The following is a 15,442-nucleotide window of genomic DNA, read 5'->3' as shown; positions in this document are numbered from 1 at the left end:
AAAACTCCCAATAACATCATCAGCATTCAACAACATGTCTATGATTTCTTTGCCTCGCCTTTGATTGTGCATTAAATGATGCTGATAGTTAATCTGTGCACTTAATGCAAATTTCCTTGTAACTGACTAGACAGAATTGACAGGTTATGTTATACACAGCAGGGAGTCACTCTACGATGGAACTGGTTCATCATCACCTGTGTGACAGTGACATAATTAAGATCTTTCCTTTGTCTATAAATCTCATTATGTTCAACATGATATGTTGTCATACAGATTTGTTAGGGTTTTGTCCCATTGGTGGTTTCCTTTGTATGCTTACATAATTTTTGCCAGATCCAATCAGTTTTGCCATGCACTCTCAGCTCCACGTCCTTGTGCTCCCCTTATGTTCCAGTCCAGGCATTTTAGACCTCTTGTAACTGTTGTAAGAGTATCTCATGTTCCACCTAAATGATTTAGGGTTTTATTTAGGCTGGGTTTTATCTTCCATCACTGAGTTCATTGACTTTCCTTGGGCGTAATTCCTGGGACACTGAGCCTAACTCCTGGGGGATTCCTCCAGTTATTTCTCCTTGATGAGACAGTTTACACGCTCACTATTACTGTGGGAGTGTTTCTGTAGCAAATATTCTTCTCAAGATGAGAAGAAACTTCAATGTTACAATCCATTTGTTATTGTGATTAAAATACACATACACAAACACACACAAGTTAATTCACATACACTGATGATATCTTAATTTATGGGGCCATTCTGGGGATGTCAAGATCGATATCTCTCGAGTGGTTCTCAGAAGGCCATAGGGTGACCCTCTCTAGGTACTTAAGCAGGGAGGAGAAGTTGACCGCACTGTGACATGTCCCTAGGAACTATGTGTGCCTTGTCCCTTAGTCAGACTGATGACTGACTATCTTGAAAACCACCATGGAACTTTTGTTTGGCAAATGATGGAGATCAAGTCAGGGTCAAAATCAGAAAACTAGATGGAGCTTCCAAGCTCCAGTGGAAGAGCAGATGGATGGAGAAAAAGAGCAAGGATGTCAGGAATATAAGGGCTTGGTCCACACTATGAGACACTGTGCCTGAACTAAGGGGATTTCAACTAATCCAGTGACCTGGGAATGAAAGAACATGGGATCAAACTGGAAGCTTTGAATGTGGCTGACAATTGGGGCAGACGGAGAAGCCAAAGATAATGGCACTGTCACTTGTCTGCATATCATACACTGGCTTTTTGTGATCATATTTTTTGTGGATGCATACCTTGCTAAATCAGGATGGATGAAGGGTGGGCTTGGACTTCCCACAGCTCAAAGTACCCTGCCCTCTATTTGGACTGGTGTTTGAGTGGAGAGGTTTATTTGCGGAGCAAGAAGAATGTGGGAGGAGGAAGAGAAGTGGAAAGTTTGATAATTATTATTATGAAGTAATGGAAAAATCAATAGAAAATAACCAATGAGGACATTGGAGTTAGGATTAAAAACCATTCATGTGAGTTGTTGACTCAGACCAAAAATTATTATACAGAAAAAAAAACAACACACATAAAAAGGTTGAGTTACTTGGAAAATATGACTCAAGTAATTGGGAAGAAGATTGGGGTTTTTATTTTGGGTCTTCATGGGGCTGTATGAGCAGCATTTTAGGACCTGTATGCTGGATATTTCTGGGGGTTAGTAGGGAAGAAACCTGGCTAGGAGGAGTTTTATGACATAAGTATGGCCTTGATGATGTCACAAAGCTTTGGTTGGAGGTGGCAACTCTGTTCCACATGAAGCACTAGTCTTCTGTGAAGGTGGGCTTACTATCTTCATGGTGGCTGAGGAGGTCAGTTCAGCTCTTGGGCTCCACAACTGTTCAACCGAATTTCCAGAAGTTGGAATCTAGAGAGCCAAGATATTTTCTTTTGGTAAATATGTTTAGGAAGCAACTAGGACCTCTGTAGTCAAAGAAAGGTTTCTTTCAAATCTGCTCTGGGTCCAAAATTTATGTCGTTAACAGCTCCTATATTTGATAGCTGGGGGACGGTTAATGTCAGGTATTCTCCCCACTCTATCTTTGCTAAAAATGTCCAATTCCTCAGTCCACTTAAATGGCAAAGATCCTCTTTTTCCATATGTGTTTTAAAAGATAATTATTTCTAATAGGTGCTGTTGCACAGATTAATGTTTCTTTCTTTTGGCAGTTTGACTCACAGTACTCACTTCTCTAATGAAGATACAGAATATCTTTATGTAATCAACCTGGATCTGGATCAGGAGACACAATAGAGAGCCAGTGGACTGGAGTGCCATGACCTTGGGCAGGTGGTTATAGATCAGCCAACTAACCAGTAGCTTGAGTGGTAAGGAGAGGAGTGGCTGTTCTTTGAATTCTTTGCCATCTGTTCAGATATTTCTTTCTCATATTAGGTATAGGCATAGCTTCCTCTCTCATTGATATAGTAAGTCAGGAAGTAGGTTTCTCAGTAGAGGTCAATTGCATTTTGCAGCAGGAATATGTCTCTGATACACATATACTGAACTGTAGACAAGAGTTTGATACTTTTCCTATTAATTTCTTAAGAACATATTCCATTTAGGTATCCAAATCTATTCAGCCCTGCCTTTTTCACCTGCTCCAAAGTTATTCCTAAAAAGAGCCTTGACCTGACATCCTCACCTTCTTATCCTTGCAGGCACTTATGGTGGAGGAAACCACTTTGTGTCTGATTTAAACTGAAGAGTTCTTCCTATGCAGAGATTGGCAGCTATGAAGCCCAAGCACAGAAACAGAGCCAAGAGACAGTGGAACAGGAGTGCTGTGGCCTATCTCAGAAAGTCTCCCGCCATGATGAAGATGCCTCTTAGTATGAGTTGCATGCCACATCTCCAGAAGAAGAATGGGCCATCGCTCCAGAAGCAAAAACTTAGTAAGCCTTTTGAGGCCCTGGAGAATATTGTTGGCCGCAGAATTTCTCATGGCTGGAAGGAAGCCAATGAACCAGTCACCATTGGAAAGCCATCATTCTAGATCAACTGCCAACATATCCCTCTCTCTATTTGTTGAAATATGATGGGATTGATTGTGTCTATGGCTTGGAGCTTCATAATGATGAAAGGATTTTAAACCTGAAGATCCTGCCTAATAATGTGCCATTTCCTCAGGTGACAGACACTCATCTCTCAAACACCATAGTTGGCAGAGAGGTGAAACATACATTCATGGGCACAAATGGCTCTAAGAATGACTGGAACGGGATGGTCCTAGAAGAGGTGCCAATCATGAAGACCTGGTTTTATATTACCTACAAGAAAGATCCGGTCTTGTACATTTACCACCTCCTGGATGACTACCTGGAAGGCAACCTCCACATCATGCCAGGCTCTAAGGAAGAGTGGAGTGGCGTGGTCCCAGATGAGGTGCAGGCCATAACGACCTGTCTCTACATGGTCAACGAGAATGATCCGGTCCTGTACCTTTACCACCATCATGATGATTCCATTGAAGGCAACCTCCACATCACGCCTGAATGTCCTCCAGTAGAGGTTACTTTGGAATTAGGCAGGGATTCCTTGGAGGGCAAAAGAGTGCAGTACAACAAAAAAGATGGAACCCAAGAGATAGGTAAAATTATTTGCCAAGTTCCCAACAAACCTTCTGTGTATTTCATCAAGTTTGATAATGACTTCCATATCTATGTCTATGATTTGGTGAAGATCTGTTAAAGTGAAATTCTCAAATTTTGAGGGGCAGACTTAATTCTCTCTTTGGGAATGTGTTTTTTTCAGAGATACCTCAGGTCTTCTATGAATCCTGGTATTTTTTCCAATGGATTATTCTTTCTCAAAGAATAAAAATTTGTTAACATGTTGTGTTATTTGGTCAATGATGGATTGTGTTTGGTGGATGGGGCATCACAGAAATACATGCCTCAAAACAAAGCAGGATTTATGGTCTTTTCCCCTTGGAGAGTAAAGGACTGAGGATGCGTGGTGTGGTAAAGGACAAGATGGCTGTCAAGGAAGCAGTGGAGAGGGGACAAAAAGTTGTATGATCTCGGGGCGGTACGAAGCTTGAGGGAAAACCATGTCAAATGGAAAGATGTGACCGATATCAGCGTGAGGTATTGGGACTTAAGAGGATAAAGAGTAGATTAATCAGGAAGGGACACAAATGTATACTCAAAATCAGAGATAATTAGGTTTCATTTGATGAATGGTTTAATTCGTACTGGCTGTAAGTCAAAGGATGTTTGATCTCCACTAGAGCATGTTGCTTAGTGAAAAGTGTCTCCGCTCAGTTGCTCTTCTCCAGTAAGTTGGACATCAAGCTACCTACTTAGTTTTGCCGGAATTCTGTCTGCCACCTACTTTGTCATGCCTGGATTCGGTATGCCTTGAACTCTCATAGGTCTTATCCATGCCATCCAACCCTTGTCAGTTCATTTAAATAATTGCCCTGCCATATCTGGAAAACAGTGTTCCCTTTCATTGATCATGTTCTGTAGTACTTGGGCTATAAAACTCATGAACACACTCACCCACACACAGGATAAACATGTACATATGATGCCCACTAGTGTGTGACATGCACACATATGATGAATGCACCGAACTCCATAATATCAGTAAAGTAGGGAATCCATGAAGCTAGGTGGAGTCTGGCAAAGACCCCACACACCCATCAAACCGCCAAATACCAGTATGGTACTGATGTCTGACTCCCATCCTGTAAGGAACCTGCCATCCTGTAACTGGCCTATTTTTGGTTCCTTCATCTTCACAAACTTGGTTAAAATGTTAGAGTTGTCAAACTGGGAGTTAGGGTCCAGCATGTAGATCAGCTGTCCCAGGTCAGGTGATTTGGCTACAATTTGGGTGAGAAATTGTACCAGGGAATTCTGGTACACCCTCTCCTCTTCTTCTCCCTGTCCTCATCATCACTCTTGTGGGTGGGCCTGGAGCACAAAGAAGGTAAAATGGAATAAGCCTCCTCCTTAGTGGAAAACCTTGTCAATCCTTAATTTGACCTGACTCTCTGAGGGAATGCAGAACATTATTTCCTACTAGGTCTCCTCATTCATTGGTTCACTCATTTTTCCAATGTATAATTGAATTCATCCATTCTTCCTTGTCTCTCTCTCTTCATTCTTCCCTTCTTCCATTTCCCCCTTGATTGTAGAAATTTGAGCAGCAGGGCTGCATCCCCATGGGGCCGCCTTGTAAGGTTATGCTCCGAAATAACAACCCAAAATTATTCATTTCAACACTGCCTGCCCCATTATTTTCAGCCTCTTAACCCATGTCTAATAATGTATGCTGCAGCACGAGGTGGGCTTAGAAGGAAAGATTTAGCATGTCTGACCTGGTGGCTGGCTGTATCGCCATCTGCCTCAGAGTGCAGAGCTACCATTTCTGCCCATGGCAGAGGTGCATGGCATCTCTAAGCTCAATTCCTATTCCTCCCAGCATTCTCTTATATTTATTCCACCCACCTATGTTCTAACCTTTCAGGCCAAACAGTTTCTTTATTTAATTAACCAATGACCTATACTCCATCATTACTCCTATTTCTGTTTAAACAAGAACGGAATCTTTAACTTTAACATAGCAAAATTACATATAACAAAACAGTTATCAAACAAGAATTACAGTTACAATATTTATATCTATTTTATCTTTTATCATAACAATGGAAAACTATAACTATCTATCTCTTCTTCAACTCCATCTGAGACTCCAGAATAATACAGTATTACCTAAGCAAACAAAAAGTAAGCCATTTTCAAACTCTAGAAATGACAGAGACATCTCGCTGCCTGGACAGTCACCCAAAGTTCCTCTGTACCGTTGGTGTTTCCATCCTCAGCCTACAGGCCCATAGTTTCCAGCAGACATTTCCATGAAGCAGGAAATTTCAAAGGCAGTCACTATCTGCTTGTCTTGAAGAATGTTTTGCTGACCCTTTCCTGAATCAGGAACACGAAAAGATCATCTCACCTTTAGGCAAGTTCAGTAGTCCTCTCTCTGAGTGTTTTCTGTGTACAGTTTATGCAACAATCCAGGCAAGAGCAGTTTCTTCCCCAAATGGCTATCAAACTCTATAAGGATCCTCTTTGATGCCCATCTTCTTCCTGAAGTAGATATGTGCTGCCAAGAGTAGAGTATCTCACTGTCATGAAAAACCCTAAGGTACTAAAACATTAAATACCCTATTTTGTAGTCTAGAGAGATATGAATAATGCCTATCTAACTGAAATATATATATCTATGTAGCTAGAAAATCTAACTAACATGACTACAAACTTGACTATTATGAATGATTATCCATTAATAACCTATATACATTATATTTTTAAATGAACTACACAATCACAATACCTTAATGAAGATCAAAAATGCATATACATATAACGAAATTGACCTAAAATCTCTACCAGTAAAGCAAAATCTATACTAATGCAAATATTCATATCTATATCACATCCCACTTTAAATGGAAAAGAACGTTTATAAGCCATATTTGAGAACGTGGGTGCAGTTTTTTCTCTCCAAAATGCTTCCTGCTGAATGGTGGCATCATTATTGATTTATCTCAGTTGGCAGTTGAGCGAAGCAATTTTTTAAAGGTGTTCACAGCAACCTTTAAGTAGGGAGTGGTTGATCCTACCATATTAGGATAGAGGCATCCACAGACTATCACCCTCTGTGGAAACAAAATAGAAACTCCTTTCCAAAGCATCATGTCCTTAGATCCAAATTTCAAAGTCAAGGCATTTTCAAAATATCTATGTTGGATTATTTCAGCAGCTTTTATAAAGAAACATCTTTTAGCAGCTATTGCTACTGCCTCAAAATTCAAATGATTCAAAAAGAGCATAATAGCATACAATATCAAAATTCGCTGTGAATTTTCCATCTTTGTACGCTTCAATTTAACCTCTATTTTGTTTATTTTTCCTTTTTATTTTTTGCATTTTGAGACAGGTTCTCTGTATCTTTGACCTGGAATAACTCTGTATACCTGTCTGTCCTTGAAGTCTCAGAGATCTGCCTCTCTCTGCCTTTCAGGCATTGGGATTAAAGGTGTATGCTACTACACATTGAACTCACAAAGATCTGTTTGTCTCTGCCTTCAAGGCACTGGGATTAAAGGCGTGTGCTACCTCACCTTGAAAATACAGAGGTCAATCTCCCTCTGCCTCCCATGTGTTGGGTTTACAGGTGTGTACTACCACACCCAACAACTCCCTTCCTTTTTTTAACTTTAAGAACTTCAAATTTTAGCCTGCACATATTTTTAACACACTGTAAATCATTTAAAAATTTTCTTTGTCTTTGAATCTCTCTTTACTCTATTTCTCTCTCTGCTTTTCTGACCACATGAGTCTTTCATTTACCAAGCAATCTCAGTAGGACTAAAGCCGTGGCTTTGCTGGCCAGATGTAGCCCATTCTATAGCTTTCTGCCATTCCAACCTTGTGGCTGAGGTACCGAACAGAGCCGCATTCAGTGCCACAAGTCTACAGTGTTTCAAGGTCCTTGCCATCAAAGAGGCTGCAACAGACAACACTCAAGCCCTCTTTCTGTAGCTGGCCCTCCTTCCTCAAACAGTCAGAGTTTGCCCAGGCAGGATGGCCCAGAAAGCCGACATTTTAAAACAACACAGTTTTTTTTCCTGCTACTGCTGAAAACATACAAGCATTCAGTTGGCTTTTATCAACACCATTTAAATGTTTTGTGGCAGGACCTCTTAAGGGCTGCAGGGTTTTGCAGCTGAAGCTGAGTCAGCAAGCCTCTTTTAGATGAGAGCCCTTGCTTTCTTCTAGCAAGCAGAGCAGACCGAGAAATCGCTGCTACCAAGAAAACATGCTTTACTCTTTCCCAAGCTTTCTCAGGCTTTCAGTGGATTCAGTTGTCCACAAGGCTGCAAGCCATTCTGTAGTTATTTGAGCAGCAAGGCTGTGTTCCCAGCACCACGGCCGCATGAAGGTTATGCCTGAAATAAATACACAAAAACTGTATTCTTTTAAACACTGCTGGCCCATTAGATTCAGCATTTTAACCCATTTCTAATAATCAGTGTAGTATAACGAGTTGCACTTACCAGGAAAAATTCAGCATGTCTGACAATGTGGCTGGCTGCATCGACATCTGCCTCAGAGAGCAGAGCTATGGCATCTGCCGGGGAGAGGGGAGCATGGCTTCTCTGAGCTCACTACCTCTTCCTCCCGGCATTCTATTTTGTTTACTCCACCTACCTATGTTCTAACCTATCAGCTGAAGCGGATTCTTACTTTATTTAATCAATAAACTTCTTCTGTCACTTTATCCTTTCAACAGCTTACCCATATAAATCTCCCATGTGTCTTCTGTTGTATAATCTTTCATTTGTAAAAAACTTGCACTCTCAGGGGAGGATTTTTCTGATATCTCTGTGGATGGAGATCATATGAGGAAGATCACATGAGCAACCATGACAACTCTAATGCTGTAGAGTTAGGTGGACCAGAGATTGATGGCTGACATTCCTGTGCTATACATCAGATGCCCCTGAACTCTGGCCCTGTTGACAGACAGGCAGACATCAAGTTGGTCACACATACTTAACTCATTCAGGTTCACAGATACTGTAAATGGAGTTTTAATTCTTCTCCTAAACTAATAAAAAACCAAGATTAGGAGAAGAGAAGAGCCTGAAGTAAGGCCTCAAAATGGGTCATTTTACAAAGGAAAGGTTACCTGCCTCCATGTATGCTGTCTCCCCTTCTTAGTCAAATCCATCCTTCCAGTGTCTAGCTAACAGCTAACCATAGGATTGAACCCAACTGCCTTTGATTTCTGAAATAAGTGCTGTCCCCTTAAGGTCTCATAACAGCACAGGAAGGTTTGTAAGACTGTCCCAGCAACAATTTAAAGCAATTCTAGGACACCAAAGATGCAGCAAATTTGGGTAATTGGTAATATAGATCGTTCCGATGGGAAAAAATAATGTAGCATTAAAAAAAATACAGATTGGTGTACTCACGATGAATTTATGTGATATGGCACACACAGGCTTCTGGTTCTGAATACTTCATGCTCGGTGGGTTTTGGAGATTGTCGTGACCCTGAACCTAGCTGGAGGCTTTGGGGCCTTGAAAGGACAAGACTTAATATTTCAGGACATCCTTGTACTTGGTGCCCACTGTTTACTGATTTCCTTACAGAGAATGAGCAGCCATCTACTCCTGCTGCCATGCCTTCCCCACATGAACAGAGAGAAGACCCTATACACACAGGTCACTTGTATCACATGTGAAGGCATAAGTCACAAACAAACTCCCACAGCAGTTTAGAATTGTGATTAATAGAATGATTAGTTCTTGAAAGGGGAAAAACTTAGAGATCACAATCCCTGACAAAAGCCCTCTGCAGGATCAGAAAAGGAGCCTAGTAGCCGGAAGGGAAGCTCAAGCAAGAGATCAAGCTGAAGGTAGAAGTTGCTTTTTAAAAGAGAGAGAGACCACAACTCAATGGGCTGGTATCTCAGTGACTATTCAGGAAACATCACAGAGAAAGGATCTGCTTCATGCATGAGAGTCACCGATGATTTCCCTTTAAGAAAATAACCCATCAAAACTCCCAATAACATCATCAGCATTCAACAACATGTCTATGATTTCTTTGCCTTGCCTTTGATTGTGCAGTAAATGATGCTGATAGTTAATCTGTGCAATTAATGCAAATTTCCTTGTAACTGACTAGACAGAATTGACAGGTTATCTTAAACACAGCAGGGAGTCACTCTACGATGGAACTGGTTCATCATCACCTGTGTGACAGTGACATAATTAAGATCTTTCCTTTGTCTATAAATCTCATTATGTTCAACATGATATGTTGTCATACAGATTTCTTAGGGTTTTGTCCCACTGGTGGTTTCCTTGGTATGCTTACATAATTTTTGCCAGATCCAATCAGTTTTGCCATGCACTCTCAGCTCCACGTCCTTTTGTTCCCCTTATGTTCCAGTCCAGGCATTTTAGACCTCTTGTAACTGTTGTAAGAGTATCTCATGTTCCACCTAAATGATTTAGGGTTTTATTTAGGCTGGGTTTTATCTTCCATCACTGAGTTCATTGACTTTCCTTGGGCGTAATTCCTGGGACACTGAGCCTAACTCCTGGGGGATTCCTCCAGTTATTTCTCCTTTCTTAGATAGTTTACACTCTCACTATTACTGTGAGAGTGTTTCTGTAGCAAATATTCTTCTCAAGATGAGAAGAAACTTCAATATTACAATCCATTTGTTATTGTGATTTAAATACACACACACAAACACACACAAGTTAGTGCACATACACTGATGATATCTCAATTTATGGGGCCATTCTGGGGATGTCAAGATCGATATCTCTCGAGTGGTTCTCAGAAGGCCATAGGGTCACCCCCTCTAGGTACTTAAGCAGGGAGGAGAAATTGACCGCACTGTGACATGTCCCTTGTAACTATGTGTGCCTTGTCCCATAGTCAGACTGATGACTGACTATCTTGAAAACCACCATGGAACTTTTGTTTGGCAAATGATGGAGATCAAGTCAGGGTCAAAATCAGAAAACTAGATGGAGCTTCCAAGCTCCAGTGGAAGAGCAGATGGATGGAGAAAAAGAGCAAGGATGTCCGGAATATAAGGGCTTGGTCCACACTATGAGACACTGTGCCTGAACTAAGGGGATTTCAACTAATCCAGTGACCTGGGAATGAAAGAACATGGGATCAAACTGGAAGCTCTGAATGTGGCTGACAATTGGGGCAGACGGAGAAGCCAAAGATAATGGCACTTGCAATTGTCTGCATATCATACACTGGCTTTTTGTGATCATATTTTTTGTGGATGCATACCTTGCTAAATCTGGATGGATGAAGGGTGGGCTTGGACTTCCCACAGCTCAAAGTACCCTGCCCTCTATTTGGACTGGTGTTTGAGTGGAGAGGTTTATTTGCGGAGCAAGAAGAATGTGGGAGGAGGAAGAGAAGTGGAAAGTTTGATAATTATTACTATGAAGTAATGGAAAAATCAATAGAAAATAACCAATGAGGACATTGGAGTTAGAAAAAAAGCATACATTGAGTTGTTGACTCAGACCAAAAATTATTATACAGAAAAAAAAAACACATAAAAAGGTTGAGTTACTTGGAAAATATGACTCAAGTAATTGGGAAGAAGATTGGGGTTTTTATTTTGGGTCTTCATGGGGCTGTATTAGCAGCATTTTAGGACCTGTATGCTGGATATTTCTGGGGGTTAGTAGGGAAGAAACCTGGCTAGGAGGAGTTTTATGACATAAGTAGGGCCTTGATGATGTCACAAAGCTTTGGTTGGGGGTGGCAACTCTGTTCCACATGAAGCACTAGTCTTCTGTGAAGGTGGGCTTACTATCTTCACGGTGGCTGAGGAGGTCAGTTCAGCTCTTGGGCTCCACAACTGTTCAACCGAATTTCCAGAAGTTGGAATCTAGAGAGCCAAGATATTTTCTTTTGGTAAATATGTTTAGGAAGCAACTAGGACCTCTGTAGTCAAAGAAAGGTTTCTTTCAAATCTGCTCTGGGTCCAAAATTTATGTCGTTAACAGCTCCTATATTTGATAGCTGGGGGACGGTTAATGTCGGGTATTCTCCCCACTCTATCTTTGCTAAAAATGTCCAATTCCTCAGTCCACTTAAGTGGCAAAGATCCTCTTTGTCCATATGTGTTTTAAAAGATAATTATTTCTAATAGGTGCTGTTGCACAGATTAATGTTTCTTTCTTTTGGCAGTTTGACTCACAGTACTCACTTCTCTAATGAAGATACAGAATATCTTTATGTAATCAACCTGGATCTGGATCAGGAGACACAATAGAGAGAGCCAGTGGACTGGAGTGCCATGACCTTGGGAAGGTGGTTATAGATCAGCCAACTAACCAGTAGCTTGAGTGGTAAGGAGAGGAGTGGCTGTTCTTTGAATTCTTTGCCATCTGTTCAGATATTTCTTTCTCACTTTAGGTATAGGCATAGCTTCCTCTCTCATTGATATAGTAAGTCAGGAAGTAGGTTTCTCAGTAGAGGTCAATTGCATTTTGCAGCAGGAATATGTCTCTGATACACATATACTGAGCTGTAGACAAGAGTTTGATAATTTTCCTATTAATTTCTTAAGAACATATTCCATTTAGGTATCCAAATCTATTCAGCCCTGCCTTTTTCACCTGCTCCAAAGTTATTCCTAAAAAGAGCCTTGACCTCACATCCTCACCTTCTTATCCTTGCAGGCACTTATGGTGGAGGAAAACACTTTGTGTCTGATTTAAACTGAAGTGTTCTTCCTATGCAGAGATTGGCAGCTATGAAGCCCAAGCACAGAAACAGAGCCAAGAGACAGTGGAACAGGAGTGCTGTGGCCTATCTCAGAAAGTCTCCCGCCATGATGAAGATGCCTCTCAGTATGAGTGGCATGCCACATCCCCAGAAGAAGAATGGGCCATCGCTCCAGAAGCAAAACTTAGTAAGCCTTTTGAGGCCCTGGAGAATATTGTTGGCCGCAGAATTTCTCATGGCTGGAAGGAAGCCAATGAACCAGTCACCCATTGGAAAGCCATCATTCTAGATCAACTGCCAACATATCCCTCTCTCTATTTGTTGAAATATGATGGGATTGATTGTGTCTATGGCTTGGAGCTTCATAGTGATGAAAGGATTTTAAACCTGAAGATCCTGCCTAACAATGTGCCATTTCCTCAGGTGACAGACACTCATCTCTCAAACACGATAGTTGGCAGAGCAGTGAAACATACATTCATGGGCACAAATGGCTCTAAGATTGACTGGAATGGGATGGTCCTAGAAGAGGTGCCAATCATGAAGACCTGGTTTTATATTACCTACAAGAAAGATCCGGTCTTGTACATTTACCACCTCCTGGATGACTACCTGGAAGGCAACCTCCACATCATGCCAGGCTCTAAGGAAGAGTGGAGTGGCGTGGTCCCAGATGAGGTGCAGACCATAACGACCTGTTTCTACATTGTCAACGAGAATGATCCGGTCCTGTACCTTTACCACCATCATGATGATTCCATTGAAGGCAACCTCCACATCACGCCTGAATGTCCTCCAGTAGAGGTGACTTTAAATTAGGCAGGGATTCCTTGCAGGGCAAAAGAGTGTAGTACAACAAAAAAGATGGAACCCAAGAGATAGGTAAAATTATTTGCCAAGTTCCCAACAAACCTTCTGTGTATTTCATCAAGTTTGATAATGACTTCCATATCTATGTCTATGATTTGTTGAAGATCTGTTAAAGTGAAATTCTCAAATTTTGAGGGGCAGACTTAATTCTCTCTTTGGGAATGTGTTTTTTCAGAGATACCTCAGGTCTTCTATGAATCCTGGTATCTTTTCCAATGAATTATTCTTTCTCAAAGAATAAAAATTTGTTAACATGTTGTGTTATTTGGTCAACGATGGATTGTGTTTGGTGGATGGGGCATCACAGAAATACATGCCTCAAAACAAAGCAGGATTTATGGTCTTTTCCCCTTGGAGAGTAAAGGACTGGGGATGCGTGGTGTAGTAAAGGACAAGATTGCTGTCAAGGAAGCAGTGGAGAGGGGACAAAAAGTTGTATGATCTCAGGGCGGTATGAAGCTTGAGGGAAAACCATGTCAAATGGAAAGATGTGATCGATATCAGCGTGAGGTATTGGGACTTTTGAGGATAAAGAGTAGATTAATCAGGAAGGGACACAAATGTATACTCAAAATCAGAGAAAATTAGATTTCATTTGATGAAAGGGTTAATTCGTACTGGCTGTAAGTCAAAGGATGTTTGATCTCCACTAGAGCATGTTGCTTAGTGAAAAGTGTCTCCGCTCAGTTGCTCTTCTCCAGTAAGTTGGACATCAAGCTACCTACTTAGTTTTGCCAGAATTCTGTCTGCCACCTACTTTGTCATGCCTGGATCCGGTATGCCTTGAACTCTCATAGGTCTTATCCATGCCATCCAACCCTTGTCAGTTCATTTAAATAATTGCCCTGCCATATCTGGAAAACAGTGTTCCCTTTCATTGATCATGTTCTGTAGTACTTGGGCTATAAAACACACTCACCCACACACAGGATAAACATGTACATATGATGCCCACTAGTGTGTGACATGCACACATATGATGAATGCACCGAACTCCATAATATCAGTAAAGTAGGGAATCCATGATGCTAGGTGGAGTCTGGCAAAGACCCCACACACCCATCAAACCGCCAAATACCAGTATGGTACTGATATCTGACTCCCATCCTGTAAGGAACCTGCCATCTTGTAACTGGGCTATTTTTGGTTCCGTCATCTTCACACACTTGGTTAAAATGTGAGAGTTGTCAAACTGGGAGTTAGGGTCCAGCATGTAGATCAGCTGTCCCAGGTCAGGTGACTTGGCTACAATTTGGGTGAGAAATTGTACCAGGGAATTATGGTACACCCTCTCCTCTTCTTCTCCCTGTCCTCATCATCACTCTTGTGGGTGGGCCTGGAGCACAAAGAAGGTAAAATGGAATAAGCCTCCTCCTTAGTGGAAAACCTTGTCAATCCTTAATTTGACCTGACTCTGAGGGAATGCAGCACATTTTTTCCTACTAGGTCTCCTCATTCATTGCTTCACTCATTTTTCCAATGAATGATTGAATTCATCCATTCTTCCTTGTCTCTCTCTCTTCTTTCTTCCCTTCTTCCATTTCCCCCTTGATTGTAGAAATTTGAGCAGCAGGGCTGCATCCCCATGGGGCCGCCTTGTAAGGTTATGCTCCGAAATAACAACACAAAACTATTCATTTCAACACTGCCTGCCCCATTATTTTCAACTTCTTAACCCATGTCTAATAATGTATGTTGCAGCACGAGGTGCGCTTAGAAGGAAAGATTTAGCATGTCTGACCTGGTGGCTGGCTGTATCGCCATCTGCCTCAGAGTGCAGAGCTACCATTTCTGCCCATGGCAGAGGTGCATGGCATCTCTAAGCTCAATTCCTATTCCTCCCAGCATTCTCTTATGTTTATTCCACCCACCTATGTTCTAACCTTTCAGGCCAAACAGTTTCTTTATTTAATTAACCAATGACCTATACTCCATCATTACTCCTTTTTCTGTTTAAACAAGAACGGAATCTTTATCTTTAACATAGCAAAATTACATATAACAAAACAGTTATCAAGCAAGAATTACAGTTACAATATTTATATCTATTTTATCTTTTATCATAACAATGGAAAACTATAACTATCTATCTATTCTTCAACTCCATCAGAGACTCCAGAGTAATACAGTATTACCTAAGCAAACAAAAAGTAAGCCATTTTCAAACTCTAGAAATGACAGAGGCATCTCGCTGCCTGGACAGTCACCCAAAGTTACTCTGTACCGTTGGGGTTTCCATCCTCAGCCT

This window comes from Microtus pennsylvanicus, chromosome Y (genome assembly GCF_037038515.1).
Source record: "Microtus pennsylvanicus isolate mMicPen1 chromosome Y, mMicPen1.hap1, whole genome shotgun sequence".
NCBI lineage: Eukaryota > Metazoa > Chordata > Mammalia > Rodentia > Cricetidae > Microtus > Microtus pennsylvanicus.
Note: the sequence above shows the minus strand (reverse complement) of the source record.